Here is a 17,368-nt window from a genome sequence, read left to right on the forward strand (position 1 = left end):
GAGAGAGATAGAGGGAGAGAGAGAGGAGAGGGACAGAGAGAGAGAGAGAGAGAGAGAGAGAGAGTCTGTCAGATTACACAGATCCACAAAGAATTAGAAAACAAACCCGTTTTTGATAAACTCCCATATCTACTGGGTGAAATACCACAGTGTGCCATCACAGCAGCAAGATTTGTGACCTGTTGCCACAAGAAAAGGTCAACCAGTGAAGAACAATCACCATTGTAACTACAACCCATATGTCACGTTCCTGACCTGTTTTCTGTTGTTTTGTATGTGTGTGATGGTCAGGGCGTGAGTTTTGGGTGGGCAGTCTATGTTTGCTGTTTCTATGTTGGTTTTGGGTTGCCTGGTATGGCTCTTAATTAGAGGCAGGTGTTTTGCGTTTTCCTCTAATTGAGAGTCATATTAAGGTAGGTTGTTCTCACTGTTTGTTGGTGGGTGGTTGTCTTCCGTGTCTGTGTCTGCGTACCACACGGGACTGTAGCGTTTGTTCGTTCGTTTGTTATAGTCTGTACCTGTTCCTACGTGCTTCGTGTTTTATGTAAGTACTCATGGTGTAGGTCAGTCTACATTCGTTTTTTGTTATTTTGTAATCCTTCCCAGTGTTTGTTTTCGTGTCTCATCGATTGATTTAATAAATCATTATGTATTCAAAACCCGCTGCATTTTGGTCGAATCACTACTCCTCCTCTTCGTATGAAGGGGAGGAGGAACACCGTTACACCATATTCATGTTGATTTATTTTCCCTTTTGTACTTTAACTATTTGCACATCATTACAACACTGTATATATACATATTGAATTGAGAGAGAGAAACGGAGAAAGAGAGAGCGACAGAGAGAGGGAAAGGGAGAGAGAGAGCGACAGAATATTGAAAAAGACAGAGGCAGAGAGAAAGGACTTGTACTCAGTAGTTCAACCAGACCTCCTTTCATTAGCAGTGGTGTGTGTGTGTGTGTTTTGTGTGTGTGTGTTGAGTGTGTGTGTGTGTTGAGTGAGAACAATAGGAACTGTGCTCAGTGACTATGACAAGGCAGTCCAAAAGTATAGACCCAAGAAAAGAGAGAGAGATTGAAAAAGAGCGAACGAGAGAGAGAAAGAACACAAGAGAGAGAGCGAGAGAGAGAGAGAGAGAACACAGGAGAGAGAGCGAGAGAGAGAGAACGAGAGAGAGAGAGAGAACCCAAGAGAGAGAGCGAGAGAGAGGGAACGAGAGAGAGGGAACGAGAGAGAAATAGGTAACATGAGAGGGAACCAGAGTGGAATAAGCTTGAGAGTTTTTCAGTGTCGTAATTTTATCCTGAGTGCTGTCCCGTTCTGAATTAGTCCAGATAAGGAATCATTTAGCTGAAAAATATTGTATACTTTAATAAAGGACTCTTCATTTAGAGCTGTTGAAATGTGTCCCAAATAGCATACTATTCCCTATTTAGTTCACTACTTTATACCAGTGCTGGAAACCTATGTTTCTCTCTACCTCCGTCTCTCTCTCTCTCCCTATCATGCTATCTGTCCCCAACCTAACCTCTCTCCGTCTCTCTCTCTCTCCATCATGCTATCTGTCCCCAACCTAACCTCTCTCCGTCTCTCTCTCTCCTCATCATGCTATCTGTCCCCAACCTAACCTCTCTCCTTCTCTCTCTCTCTCCATCATGCTATCTGTCCCCAACCTAACCTCTCTCTGTCTCTCTCTCTTTCCATCATGCTATCTGTCCCCAACCTAACCTCTCTCCGTCTCTCTCTCTCTCCATCATGCTATCTGTCCCCAACCTAACCTCTCTCCGTCTCTCTCTCTCTCTCCATCATGCTATCTGTCCCCAACCTAACCTCTCTCCGTCTCTCTCTCTCTCTCCATCATGCTATCTGTCCCCAACCTAACCTCCGTCTCTCTCTCTCTCCATCATGCTATCTGTCCCCAACCTAACCTCTCTCCGTCTCTCTCTCTATCTCCATCATGCTATCTGTCCCCAACCTAACCTCTCTCCGTCTCTCTCTCTCTCTCCATCATGCTATCTGTCCCCAACCTAACCTCTCTCCGTCTCTCTCTCTCCCCATCATGCTATCTGTCCCCAACCTAACCTCTCTCCGTCTCTCTCTCCTCATCATGCTATCTGTCCCCAACCTAACCTCTCTCCATCTCTCTCTCTCTCCATCATGCTATCTGTCCCCAACCTAACCTCTCTCCGTCTCTCTCTCTCTCCATCATGCTATCTGTCCCCAACCTAACCTCTCTCCGTCTCTCTCTCTCTCCATCATGCTATCTGTCCCCAACCTAACCTCTCTCCGTCTCTCTCTCTCTCCATCATGCTATCTGTCCCCAACCTAACCTCTTTCCGTCTCTCTCTCTCCCCATCATGCTATCTGTCCCCAACCTAACCTCTCTCCATCTCTCTCTCTCCATCATGCTATCTGTCCCCAACCTAACCTCTCTCCGTCTCTCTCTCTCCTCATCATGCTATCTGTCCCCAACCTAACCTCTCTCCGTCTCTCTCTCTCCCCATCATGCTATCTGTCCCCAACCTAACCTCTCTCCATCTCTCTCTCTCTCCATCATGCTATCTGTCCCCAACCTAACCTCTCTCCGTCTCTCTCTCTCTCCTCCCCATCATGCTATCTGTCCCCAACCTAACCTCTCTCTGTCTCTCTCTCCCCATCTTGCTATCTGTCCCCAACCTAACCTCTCTCCGTCTCTCTCTCTCTCTCCATCATGCTATCTGTCCCCAACCTAACCTCTCTCCGTCTCTCTCTCTTTCCATCATGCTATCTGTCCCCAACCTAACCTCTCTTTCTCTCTCTTCCCCTCTCTCCATCTTTCTCTCTCTCCTTCCTCCCTTCCTTCTTTCCTTCCTTCCTTCGTCTCTTCTCCTCTCCTTCCCTTGCTTCTTCGTTCCTTTCAATTCCTCCCTCCCCATCATTCTACCTATCCTCTTTATGTGCACGATATAATGATACCACTGCATAATGACACCACTGCATAATGACCAGTATAATGACACCAGGTTATAATGATACCACTGTATAAGGATACCACTGCATAATGACCAGTATAATGATACCACTGTATAATGACACCACTGCATAATGACCAGTATAATGATACCACTGCATAATGACACCACTGCATAATGACCAGTATAATGATACCACTGCATAATGACCAGTATAATGATACCACTGCATAATGACACCACTGCATAATGACCAGTATAATGATACCACTGCATAATGACCAGTATAATGATACCACTATATAATGACCAGTATAATGACCAGTATAATGATACCACTATATAATGACCAGTATAATGACCAGTATAATGATACCACTGTATAATGATACCGCTGTATAATGACACCACTGTATAATGATACCACTGTATAATGACCAGTATAATGATACCACTGTATAATGATACCACTGTATAATGACCAGTAGAATGATACCACTGTATAATGATACCACTGTATAATGACCAGTATAATGACCAGTATAATGATACCACTGTATAATGACCAGTATAATGACCAGTATAATGATACCACTGTATAATGACCAGTATAATGACACCACAGTATAATGACACCACTGTATAATGACACCACTGTATAATGACCAGTATAATGATACCACTGTATAATGATACCACTGTATAATGACCAGTATAATGATACCACTGTATAATGATACCACTGTATAATGATACCACTGTATAATGATACCACTGTATAATGACCAGTATAATGACACCACTGTATAATGATACCACTGTATAATGACCTGTATAATGATACCACTGCATAATGACCTGTATAATGACACCACTGTATAATGATACCACTATATAATGACCAGTATAATGATACCACTGTATAATGACCAGTATAATGTTACCACTGTATAATGATACCACTGTATAATGACCAGTATAATGATACCACTGCATAATGACCTGTATAATGACACCACTGTATAATGATACCACTGTATAATGACCAGTATAATGATACCACTGTATAATGATACCACTGTATAATGACCAGTATAATGATACCACTGTATAATGACCTGTATAATGACACCACTGTATAATGATACCACTATATAATGATACCACTGTATAATGACCAGTATAATGATACCACTGCATAATGACCAGTATAATGTTACCACTGTATAATGATACCACTATATAATGATACCACTGTATAATGACCAGTATAATGATACCACTGTATAATGATACCACTGTATAATGACCAGTATAATGATACCACTGCATAATGATACCACTGCATAATGACCTGTATAATGATACCACTGCATAATGACCTGTATAATGACACCACTGTATAATGACACCACTGTATAATGGCCAGTATAATGATACCACTGCACAATGACCAGTATAATGATACCACTGTATAATGACACCACTGTATAATGACCAGTATAATGTTACCACTGTATAATGATACCACTGTATAATGATACCACTGTATAATGACCAGTATAATGACACCACTGTATAATGACACCACTGTATAATGATACCACTGTATAATGACCAGTATAATGATACCACTGTATAATGACCAGTATAATGATACCACTGTATAATGATACCACTGTATAATGACCAGTATAATGACACCACTGTATAATGACACCACTGTATAATGATACCACTGTATAATGATACCACTGTATAATGATACCACTATATAATGATACCACTGTATAATGATACCACTGTATAATGACACCACTGTATAATGACACCACTGTATAATGACACCACTGTATAATGACACCACTGTATAATGACACCACTGTATAATGACACCACTGTATAATGACACCACTGTATAATGACACCACTGTATAATGATACCGCTGTATAATGACCAGTATAATGACACCACTGTAAAATGATACCACTGCATAATGACCAGTATAATGATACCACTGCATAATGACCAGTATAATGATACCACTGCATAATGACCAGTATAATGATACCACTGCATAATGATACCACTGTATAATGATACCACTGTATAATGACACCACTGTATAATGATACTGTTCTGTCTCTTTCTCTCCAACTAATTACACAAAATATTTGAGTAAAATAGGAAAGAATTCTAAGTATTTGTATCAACCAATCCAGCGCCCTGTGGTGATGATTAGACTGTATCGGATTGGTTGATTCTCCCAGCAGGAAGTAGGCTCGATGACACAGCATGGACTCATGCCTTTCAGGGGTAAATACACACGCACACACAAAGACACACAAACATACACACACACACACCTCAACACTTCAGGGCTGTATTCAATGAGCTGTTCACAACGTCGCAGATACAAATGTATTTTCCAGAACAGATGTCATTTTCTGTAGTGTAGAATTTGGTACGTCAGCTCTATTCGGTCTATATCTATATCTATATGAATCTTTCATTTCATTGGATAATTCACCGAGTGGACTTCCTGGTGTGAGACCCGGTCAAAAGAGCCAACGGCCAATCGGGGCTTAGTACCGAGTGCTGTGAGCCTATTAGGTTGCAGCTGGGCAATAGCAGATGTTGGCAAAGCCAGTGATACATTCAGACACACACAAACACATAGACACACACACATAGACACACACACATGGACACACACACACACACACACACACACACACACACACACACACACACACACACACACACACACACACACACACACACACACACACACACATGGACACACACACATAGACAGGTACCTGTCTGTTCTCGGTGGGGTAGTAGTAACTGACACATCTTTTGAGGTAACTGTCTAATGCCAGACAGGTAATGCCAGACAGGGTGTGTGTGTGTGTGTGTGTGTGTGTGTGTGTGTGTGTGTGTGTGTGTGTGTGCGTGCAGTATCCTCTGAGATATCTTTAATTATAGGAACTACAGACACATTAGAATGAATCTCAGATCAACATTCTCTCTGATACAGTACATCCTCCTGTCATTCTGCCTGATACAGTACATCCTCCTGTCATTCTGTCTGATACAGTACATCCTCCTGTCATTCTGTCTGATACAGTACATCCTCCTGTCATTCTGTCTGATACAGTACATCCTCCTGTCATTCTGTCTGATACAGTACATCCTCCTGTCATTCTGCCTGATACAGTACATCCTCCTGTCATTCTGTCTGATACAGTACATCCTCCTGTCATTCTGTCTGATACAGTACATCCTCCTGTCATTCTGTCTGATACAGTACATCCTCCTGTCATTCTGTCTGATACAGTACATCCTCCTGTCATTCTCTCTGATACAGTAGATCCTCCTGTCATTCTCTCTGATACAGTACATCCTCCTGTCATTCTGTCTGATACAGTACATCCTCCTGTCATTCTGCCTGATACAGTACATCCTCCTGTCATTCTGTCTGATACAGTACATCCTCCTGTCATTCTCTCTGATACAGTAGATCCTCCTGTCATTCTCTCTGATACAGTACATCCTCCTGTCATTCTGTCTGATACAGTACATCCTCCTGTCATTCTGCCTGATACAGTACATCCTCCTGTCATTCTGTCTGATACAGTACATCCTCCTGTCATTCTGTCTGATACAGTACATCCTCCTGTCATTCTGCCTGATACAGTACATCCTCCTGTCATTCTGTCTGATACAGTACATCCTCCTGTCATTCTGTCTGATACAGTACATCCTCCTGTCATTCTCTTTGATACAGTACATCCTCCTGTCATTCTGTCTGATACAGTACATCCTCCTGTCATTCTGTCTGATACAGTACATCCTCCTGTCATTCTGTCTGATACAGTACATCCTCCTGTCATTCTCTCTGATACAGTACATCCTCCTGTCATTCTGTCTCCTTCTCCCCCCTCTTCATTTCTCTCTCTCTCTCTCTCTCTCTCTCTCTCTCTCTCTCTCTCTCTCTCTCTCTCTCTGTGGTTGTCGTGGTGACAGCTTGATCCTCTACCAGCAACCTGCTGTTCATCGACCACATAATTACCCATCTTTTCATCTCTCTGTCTCTCTATTTTCCTTCTGTTCATTCCATCCCTCCACATCCATAACATGTCTATACTGACACTCGTTGTCGTGTCTATGCAGGTAGATGTTTATTTTTTTTCTACATGTTCACTTAAAAAAAAAAAAAATCCTTTTATGTAACGGAAAGAGTAGTGTCACACAAACCACAGAGCCTCGAACAACAACCTAGGAATACATCTGTTCTTTATGTATATCTGTTGGTTTGGAGCAGATGTGTGTGTGTGTGTGTGTGTGTGTGTGTGTGTGTGTGTGTGTGTGTGTGTGTGTGTGTGTGTGTGTGTGTGTGTGTGTGTGTGTGTGCGTTGTTCTTTGTTCAGCAATGTTCTGAAAAGTGAATTGATTAACACACTCACTCACTGATTCTCTATCAAGCCATGCGAATGAGTTCACATTTCTGTGTGTGTGTGTGTGTGTGTTTGTGTGTGTGTGTGTGCATTCCCAAGGGAATCTAACAGTCATACATTACCTTTTCTGTCTGTGTCACACCTATCCTCCAACCAGGTGTGTGTGTCTGACGCAGATTCCGCCCCAGGTGTGTATCCTGGTGTGTGTGTGTGTGTGTGTACTCCCTTCCGACACACACATCAAAGAGGCGGATTTGGGTCGCTGAGTCACACACTCCACGATCCCTTTTACGCTTGTTTAGTTCCGGGGAGAGAAATATGATTTTCACTCAATCTCATTCACATTGTTCCTCAAAGAGAATCTGGAAAATCCCCCCAAAAAACACACAAAAATCTGAAGAAATTCAATTTGTTTGCTTTGCCATAATTTTCCATCGCCATTTCCTGTTTGGGGAATTCTGGGAATTCTTGTATGAATATATTATAATATTGATATCAAGGGAATGAAGATCGTGAACAGGCAGATCCTCTCCTCCTCCCCCTCTCTCCCCTCCCTCCTCCCCCTCTGTTCCACCGTAGATTGCTCATATGTCTCTCTCTTTCCTTCAGTCGTTTCCTCCCTCTATCCCTCTGTTATGTCAGCATCTCGTCAGGGAATCATTCCACGCGTTCCGCATCACAAATATTATTCCGAGCATCGTGGGAATATAACAGAATATGTTCTTTCTTTCCCAAAGATTCCCCGTCCCCTTGGTGGGTCAAACAACCCGGGTTAAGATTCCCCGTCCCCTTGGTGGGTCAAACAACCCGGGTTAAGAGTCCCCGTCCCCTTGGTGGGTCAAACAACCCGGGTTAAGATTCCCCGTCCCCTTGGTGGGTCAAACAACCCGGTTAAGATTCCCCGTCCCCTTGGTGCGTCAAACAACCCGGGTTAAGATCCCTTGGTGCGTCAAACAACCCGGGTTAAGATTCCCCGTCCCCTTGGTGGTTCCAACAACCCGGGTTAAGATTCCCCGTCCCCTTGGTGGGTCAAACAACCCGGGTTAAGATTCCCCGTCCCCTTGGTGGGTCAAACAACCCGGGTTAAGATTCCCCGTCCCCTTGGTGGGTCAAACAACCCGGGTTAAGATTCCCCGTCCCCTTGGTGCGTCAAACAACCCGGGTAAGATTCCCCGTCCCCTTGGTGGGTCAAACAACCCGGGTTAAGATTCCCCTTTCCCTTGGTGGGTCAAACAACCCGGGTTAAGATTCCCCTTTCCCTTGGTGGGTCAAACAACCCGGTTAAGATTCCCCGTTCCCTTGGTGGGTCAAACAACCCGGGTTAAGGGCTGAACAATAAGGAACGTGGATGGAGGTGTTGAGGGACAACGGGACAACGGGATGATGGACGAGTGGGGGGTTGTCCTTGTTGTTGATGATGTTCACCTGTAATAGAGCAGAACAAACATGCAGTTATCTGTGTGTGTGTGTGTGTGTGTGTGTGTGTGTGTGTGTGTGTGTGTGTGTGTGTGTGTGTGTGTGTGTGTGTGTGTGTGTGTGTGTGTGTGTGTGTGTGTGTGTGTGTGTGTGTGTGTGTGTGTGTGTGTGTGTGTGTGTGTGTGTGTCTACACAGACAGTCTGAAAGCTCATAAACACACAGTGCCAGACAACCAATCTGGAATTACACCCTCTCTCTCCATCTCTCCGCCCCATCTCTCCATCTCTCAGCCCCTTCTCTCCATCTCTCTCCATCTCTCCGCCCCATCTCTCCATCTCTCAGCCCCATCTCTCTCCATCTCTCAGCCCCATCACTCAGACCCATCTCTCCATCTGTCAGCCCCATCTCTCCATCTGTCAGCCCCATCTCTCCATCTCTCTGCCCCTTCTGTCCATCTCTCATCTCCTTCTGTCCATCTCTCAGCCCCATCTCTCTGCCCCATCTCTCCATCTATCTGCCCATTCTCGCCATCTCTCTGCTCCTTCTCGCCATCTCTCTGCCCCATCTCTCAGCACGTTCTCTCCGTCTCTCTGCCCCTTCTCTCCGTCTCTCTGCCCCATCTCTCCATCTCTCTACCCCATCTCTCCATCTCTCAGCCTCTTCTATCCATATCTCAGCACCATCTCTCCATCTCTCTGCCCCATCTCTCCATCTCTCTGCCCCATCTCTCTGCCCCATCTCTCCATCGCTTAGCCCCATCTCTCAATCTCTCTGCCCCATCTCTCTGCCCCATCTCTCCATCGCTTAGCCCCATCTCTCCATCTCTCTGCCCCATCTCTCCGTCTCTCAGCCCCATCTCTCCGTCTCTCAGGCCCTTCTCTCCGTCTCTCTGCCCCATCTCTCCATCTCTCAGCCCCATCTCTCCATCTCTCAGCCTCATCCCTCCATCTATCTTTCTCTCTCTTTAGCCTCATCTCCCATCTCCATCTCTCTCTATCGTTCTTTCTCGCTGTATCCATCCTCTCTCACTTCTTCCATCTCTACATTTCAACCCCCCCGTTCTTTACCTTCTCTCTTTTGTCTCTATAAACCATCTCTCTCTCTCTCTCTCTCTCTGTCTCTCTCTCTGTCTCCCTCTCTCCTTCCCTCTCTCTCTCTCTGTCTCCCTGTCTCTCTGTCTCACTTTCTCTCTCTCTGTCTCCCCCTCTGTCTCTCTGTCTCTCTCTCTTTCTCTGTCTCTCTCTGTCTCTCTCGCTATCTCTACGTCTCTCTGTCTCTCTCTTTCGCTCTGTATCTGTCTCTGTCTCTGTCTATCGCTCTTTCTCTCTCTCTGTCTCTCTCTCGCTCTCTCTCTCCCTCTCTCTCTCTCTCTGTTTCTGTCTCTCTCTATCTCTCACTGTCTCTCTCGCTCTCTCTCTCTCTCTCTGTCTCTGTCTCGCTTTCTCTCTCTCTGTCTCCCCCTCTGTCTCTCTCTCTTTATCTCTCTCTCTGTCTGTCTGTCTGTCTGTCTGCCTGTCTCTCTTTCTCTCTCTCTCAATTTAATACAAAGGGCTTTATTGTCAAGGAAAATAATCAAATTGAACAGTAAACATTACACTCAAAAATGTTCCAAAAGAATAAAGACATTTCAAATGTCATATTATGTCTATCTACAGTTTTGTAAAGATGTGCAAATGGTTAAAGTAAATCAATCAGCATAAATATGGGTTGTATTTACAATGGTGTTTGTTCTTTACTGGTTGACCTTTTCTTGTGGCAACAGGTCACAAATCTTGCGGCTGTGATGGCACACTGTGGTATTTCACCCAGTAGATATGGGAGTTTATCAAAATTGGGTTTGTTTTCGAATTCTTTGTGGATCTGTGTAATCTGAGGGAAATATATATCTCTAATATGGTCATACATTTGGCAGGAGGTTAGGAAGTGCAGCTCAGTTTCCACCTCATTTTGTGGGCAGTGTGCACATAGCCTGTCTTCTCTTGAGAGCCAGGTCTGCCTACGGCGGCCTTTCTCAATAGCAAGGCTATGCTTACTGAGTCTGTACATAGTCAAAGCTTTTCCTTAAGTTTGGGTCAGTCACAGTGATCAGGTATTCTGCCACTGTGAACTCTCTGTTTAGGGCCAAATAGCATTCTAGTTTGCTCAGTTTTTTTGTAAATTCTTTCCAAAGTGTCAACTAATTATATTTTTCTCATGATTTGGTTGGTTCTAATTGTGTTGCTGTCCTGTGGCTCTGTGGGGACTGTTTGTGAACAGAGCCCCAGGACCAGCTTGCTTAGGGGACTCTTCTCCAGGTTCATCTCTCTGTAGGTGATGGCTTTGTTATGGAAGGTTTGTGAATTGCTTCCTTTTAGGTGGTTGTAGAATTGAACGTCTCTTTTCTGGATTTTGATAATTAGCGGGTATTGGCCTAAATCTGCTTTTCGGACAAATTCTCTCTCTCTCTCTCGCTCTCTGTCTGTCTCTCTCCCTCTCGTTCTCTCTCGTTCTCTCTCTCTCTCGCTCTCTCTCTCTCTCGTTCTCTCTCTATCCCTCTCGTTCTCTCTCGTTCTATCTCTCTCGTTCTCTCTCTCTCTCTCTCTGTCTGTCTCTCTCCCTCTCGTTCTCTCTGTGTTCTCTCTCTCTGTTTTCTCTCTCGTTAGCACATGGTGTGCACCAATTGGTGTCACCTTGTTATTCAGTATGTGTTTCAGCTGTTCTTGTCTATCTTGTTAGTTGGAAGGTGCTGGCCCAGGTGTTTTTTAAGAGCGGCTGGCCCAGGTGTTATTTAAGAGCGGCTGGCCCAGGTGTTTTTTAAGAGCGGCTGGCCCAGGTGTTATTTAAGAGCGGCTGGCCCAGGTGTTATTTAAGATTGGCTGGCCCAGGTGTTATTTAAGATTGGCTGGCCCAGGTGTTATTTAAGATCGGCTGGCCCAGGTGTTATTTAAGATTGGCTGGCCCGGGTGTTATTTAAAATTGGCTGGCCCAGGTGTTATTTAAGATTGGCTTGCCCAGTTGTTATTTAAGATTGGCTGGCCCAGGTGTTATTTAAGAGCGGCTGGCCCAGGTGTTATTTAAGAGCGGCTGGCCCAGGTGTTATTTAAGAGCGGCTAGCCCAGGTGTTATTTAAGAGCGGCTGGCCCAGGTGTTATTTAAGATTGGCTGGCCCAGGTGTTATTTAAGAGCGGCTAGCCCAGGTGTTATTTAAGATTGGCTGGCCCAGGTGTTATTTAAGATTGGCTGGCCCAGGTGTTATTTAAAATTGGCTGGCCCAGGTGTTATTTAAGATTGGCTGGCCCAGGTGTTATTTAAGATTGGCTGGCCCAGGTGTTATTTAAGATTGGTTGGCCCAGGTGTTATTTAAGATTGGCTGGCCCAGATGTTATTTAAGAGCGGCTGGCCCAGGTGTTATTTAAGAGCGGCTGACCCAGGTGTTATTTAAGAGCGGCTGGCCCAGGTGTTATTTAAGATTGGCTGGCCCAGGTGTTATTTAATAGCGACTGGCCCAGGTGTTATTTAAGAGCGGCTGGCCCAGGTATTATTTAAAATTGGCTGGCCCAGATGTTATTTAAGAGCGTCTGGCCCAGTGCTCCAGTTGTCTTGAGAGATGTGGAGGGTCAACACCTAGTTGGTGCTCCCTATTGGATTTCTAGAAAAACATTCCTTTATCTGATCTTCCCTGTTTTTGTTTTAGCTCCACCATTTTGGTTTCCTTCCTGTCTTTAAGTTTGGTGTGGGTTTTTCTTTTGTTTGCCTCTTCTTGGTTAAATTTAGTGGGTCTCATGGTGGGTGTCTTTAAGGTGCCAGTTCTTGATGTTAGTCAACTTTCAGTTCACCCCCATGAGTGTCTTTCAGACTCCTAAAACCTGTTTTGTTTTGGTTTTTGGTCAGTTAGTTCCCTCTTCTGTTTGAGCGAAAATATTTGGTTTTCTTGCCGGGGAATGTAACAATCTCTTCTCTCTCTCTAACCCCTCCCTCCCATCTCTTCCTGCACTCGATCTCCCTCTCTCTCCTCTCTTGCTCCTTCTCTCCCCTCTCTTGCTCCTCTCTCTCTCCTTCTCTCTCTCTCCTTCTCTCTCTCTCATTCCCTCTCTCTCTCCTCTCTCTCTCCCCTGTCTCTCTCCCCTCTCTTGCTCCTCTCTCTCTCCTTCTCTCTCTCTCCTCTCTCTCCCCCCTCTCTCTCTCCCCTCTCTTGCTCCTTCTCTCTCTCTCATTCCCTCTCTCTCCTCTCTTTCTCCCCTGTCTCTCTCCCCTCTCTTGCTCCTCTCTCTCTCCTTCTCTCTCTCTCCTCTCTCTCCCCTCTCTTGCTCCTTCTCTCCCCTCTCTCTCCACTCTCTCTCTCCCTTCTCTCCCCTCTCTCTCTCTCTCTCTCTCTCTCTCTCTCTCTCTCTCTCTCTCTCTCTCTCTCTCTCTCTCTCTCTCTCTCTCTCTCTCTCTCCTCTCTCTCCTCTCTCTCCTCTCTCTCTCTCCCCTCTCTCTCCTCTCTCTCTCTCCCCTCTCTCCCTCTCGCTCTTCATCAGTGTATCCATCATTCTGTCTGTCTGGTTTGCTATTCTCCTGTCTCCTCACCTTTCACTCAAACACACACACACATACACACACTCTTGTCCATCCAATTACATCATGCCCTCCTTAAAACGTCTCTATAGACCTACTGTAGACACACATACATGTACACTGTTAATCGTGACAGGTCGACCTTGTTCCAAAAATAAAATATTGATCTTGGCTAAATGTCAAATCGACCCTAAACATCCCACAAGGCCCCACATCACTATTTAGTGCACTCCTTTTGACCTGGGATTGGGTTAAAAGTAGTATATTAGGGTGACATTTGGGACCTAGGTTTAAGTACCGCCCACCTGCCTGAACCAGCTGTCAATCAAAGGGCTCTTAAGCAGACACCTCTACCAACTAAATCACTTCAGTCACCACGAAAGCCCTGTGTGTGTGTGTGTGTGTGTGTGTGTGTGTGTGTGTGTGTGTGTGTGTGTGTGTGTGTGTGTGTGTGTGTGTGTGTGTGTGTGTGTGTGTGTGTGTGTGTGTGTGTGTGTGTGTGTGTGTGTGTGTGTGTGTGTGTGTGTGTGTGTGTGTGTGTGTGTGTGTGTGTGTGTGTGTGTGTGTGTGCGTGTGTGTGTTGTTAGATATCCGTCAGTACAGTACTCTCTCTCTCTCTCTGTCTCTCTCTTTCTCTGTCTCTCTCTATTTCAGTTTAAGGGGCTATATTGACATGGGAAACATATGTTTACATTGCCAAAGCAAGTCACGAAGATATTAAACAAAAGTGAAATAAACAATTAAAAATGTACAGTAGATATTATACTCACAAATGTTCCAAAAGAATAAAGACATTTCAAATGTCACATCATGTGCAAATAGTTAAAGTACAAAAGGGAAATAATTTAACATAAATATGGGTTGTATTTACAATGGTGTTTGTTTTTCACTGGTTGACCTTTTCTTGTGGCAACAGTAGATATGGGAGATAATCAAAATTGTAATTTTTTTCTCGAATTCTTTGTGGATCTGTGTAATCTGAGGGAAATATGTGTCTCTAGTATGGTCATACATTTGGCAGGAGATTATCTCTCCTTTTCTGTTTCTCTATTTGTTTTAAATGAATGCTGCAAGATTTAGAGATTCAGGTAATTTATCTACTTACCCAGAGTCAGACAAACTAATACCATTTTTATGTGTCTGCATGCAGCTTGGAGATTATTAAAGTTAGCATATCGCTAGCTTAGCACAATTGCTGGTTGTCTCCCGGTACAGTAGCCAGGTCCTCTCAAAAGCAGGAGAATTAACTGTACCTTCGAACTACTCCAAAAACTGGGCGGTTTACAGTCTTCCAAAGCTATACATAGTCATAAATATTATAACAGAATTATAATTTCACAGATTATCATAAGAAATGACATTATATCCACTTCCTCATTCTTTCCCGCTTGTCGCATAGAGATGTATAGAGACCATTGCGCCATTGTATCTATCCCATTTTGGCGTGTGTGAGCGTATGGGCAGCACCACTGAGACAGATACAACGTTGCGATATCTATACATCTCTATGCGACATCCTTCTTTTCCCAGAGATAAAAGTGATGGAACCAACCTAGTCATCCGGATTCGTCTGTACGGAATCACAGAGTCACAGAATGTCCTATCTTCTCTTTATCCTGATCCGTCCAACGTGCTGCTCCTCAGAAAAAAGCAGGCAACTCTCTCTCTCTCTCCTTCTCTCTCTCTCTCTCTCTCTCTCTAGAGTGCACTTCTTCACCTCTCTCTCCCTGCCGCTGTCTCTCTCTCGTTCCCTCGTTCTCTCGCCAGCTGTACAACACGAAATCTCTTCAGAGGACAAACCCTCTCTCTTTCCTCATCCCCTTTCCCATTTCTACCTCCGTCCAGATCTCTCCGTCCGTAGATTGCATTTTAAGTCATGTTAATCCCTGCGTACAGGTATTGAATGAAAAGATGAAAAAGAGAGAGAGGGATGAAAGGAGAGGAAGAGAACATTAAACGAGAGAAGGAAAAACACTGTGATAATTCCCTCTATAGTTTTTTTCCTGTCCTCCTTTTATTTTGTCCTCCTGTCTTCATTCATCCATTTATCTCTCTATCGCTTTTTTTCCTCCCCCTCTGTATCTCAGGGTAGACGGTTTGCAGTGGTTACTGCAGAGAGAGGATGGTAGAGTGTGACTGTTCATTATGTGCAGCCTACACAGACTGAGAGAGAGAGCGAGAAACAGAGAGAGAGAGAGCGAAAGAGAAGGAGGGAGGGCGGAAGGGCGAGAGAGAGGGACTGGGATAGAAAGAGAGGGAGCGATGGAGAGAGAGGGACTGGGATAGAGAGAGAGGGAGCGATGGAGAGAGAGAGAGAGAGAGATAGGCAGAAGTTTGAGAGGAGAGATAGAGAGAGGAGAGTGAGAGCGAGAGTGAGAGCGAGAGAGTGAGAGCGAGAGAGAGACAGAGAGAGAGAGAGACAGGCAGAAGTGTGAGAGGAGAGATAGAGGAGAGCGAGAGTGAGAGCGAAAGAGTGAGAGCGAGAGAGATTTCAAAACATTTCAAGCAGACAACCTAAGAAAATTAACAACAATGACAAGTGGTTTGATGAAGAATGCAAAACCCTAAGAAAGAAATTGAAAAACCTATCCGACCAATAACATAGAGTCCCAGAAAACCTGAGCCTACGCCTTCACTATGGTGAATCACTAAAACAAAACAGAAATACACTATGGAAAATGATGGAACAGCACGTCAGAAATCAGCTCAATGTAATTGGAGAATCCGTATAATTTAAGAAAGAGAAGAGAGAGAAGAGGTTAGGAAAGAGAAGAGAGAGAAGAGGTTAGGAAAGAGAAGAGAGAGAAGAGGTTAGGAAAGAGAAGAGAGAAGAGGTTAGGAAAGAGAAGAGAGAAGAGGTTAGGAAAGAGAAGAGAGAGAAGAGGTTAGGAAACAGAAGAGAGGAGAGTTTAGGAAAGAGAAGACGGATGAGGTTAGGACAGAAAAGAAAGAGGCTAGGAAAAAGACGAAAGAAGAGGTAAGCAAGAGCAGATAGAAACATACATGTATTGTGTAACATGAAGTCCTATGAGTTTCATCTGATGAAGCTCATCAAAGGTTAGTGATTAATTTTATCTCTATTTCTGCTTTTTGTGACTCCTCTCTTTGGCTGGAAAAATGACAGTTTTTTTGTGACTAGGTACTGACCTAACATAATCGTTTGGTGTGCTTTCGTCGTAAAGCCATTTTGAAATCGGACACTGTGGTGGGATCAACAACAAGTTTATCTTTAAAATGGTGTAAAATACTTCGATGTTTGAGGAATTTTAATTTTGAGAATTCTGTTGTTTTGAATTTGTCGCCCTTCATTTTCACTGGCTGTTGTCATATCGATCCCGTTAACGGGATCCCAGCCATAAGAAGCAACATGCTAATGACTACTGCTACTTTCTCGTTCTACGCGTGAATCATGCTTCTGTCCTAAACTACTAGCATGTCAATGAGACAAATGACACACACACACACACACACACACACACACACACACACACACACACACACACACACACACACACACACACACACACACACACACACCTGCATGTGTGTCTGCGTATAAAATGCGTAATATGTGTGTATGTGTACATTGAAGCAGTACTCAGCACATAGATATGAGAAAGTAGCAATAGTCATTAACATGTTAAAAGGCAGTTTAACTTTCAGAGCAACTAATTTTGTAAACAATTCAACTGTTTTCAATTATCACTTAAAAAAAAAAAATATCACAAAAAAATGTACTCCCATCAAAATAAGTTGAATTTCTTCGTTTTTTCCGTTAAATCCCTGACAAAGCTTTAAAGCTTTTTTTTTTACCGGAAAGACATATCAGCCATTACCGGAATGTGTTTGACAAGTTGTTTCCGCAGTCGTAACGTTAACGGGAGAAAACGTCCGGCACAAGCGAGAGTATGAAAGAGTCGCAGGAATAAAATGTAAACAATCAATGCAGTGTGATAAGTGGATTAGAAAGGAAATAGGAAACAGGAAATAGGAAACAG

General features: G+C 44.0%; 2 protein-coding genes across 4 annotated transcripts in view; one reads left to right on the forward strand and one right to left on the reverse strand.

Annotated features, from left to right (window-relative positions):
• Positions 1 to 16,360, reverse strand: part of LOC139561235 (leucine-rich repeat and fibronectin type-III domain-containing protein 4-like) — a 54,308-nt gene extending 37,948 nt beyond the window's left edge. Inside the window, exons 1-2 of the mRNA XM_071378206.1 lie at positions 14,923 to 16,360; positions 7,540 to 8,842 (exon numbers count right to left, since the gene is read on the reverse strand). The gene's annotated coding sequence lies outside the window, so the exon portion shown is untranslated. The remainder of the gene's footprint in view (positions 1 to 7,539; positions 8,843 to 14,922) is intronic.
• The window catches only part of LOC139561273 (pyruvate carboxylase, mitochondrial-like), a 516,102-nt gene that overhangs the window by 315,843 nt on the left and 182,891 nt on the right, over positions 1 to 17,368 (forward strand). The window lies entirely within an intron of this gene.

This window comes from Salvelinus alpinus, chromosome 31 (genome assembly GCF_045679555.1).
Source record: "Salvelinus alpinus chromosome 31, SLU_Salpinus.1, whole genome shotgun sequence".
In the NCBI taxonomy this organism is placed as follows: Eukaryota; Metazoa; Chordata; class Actinopteri; order Salmoniformes; family Salmonidae; genus Salvelinus; species Salvelinus alpinus.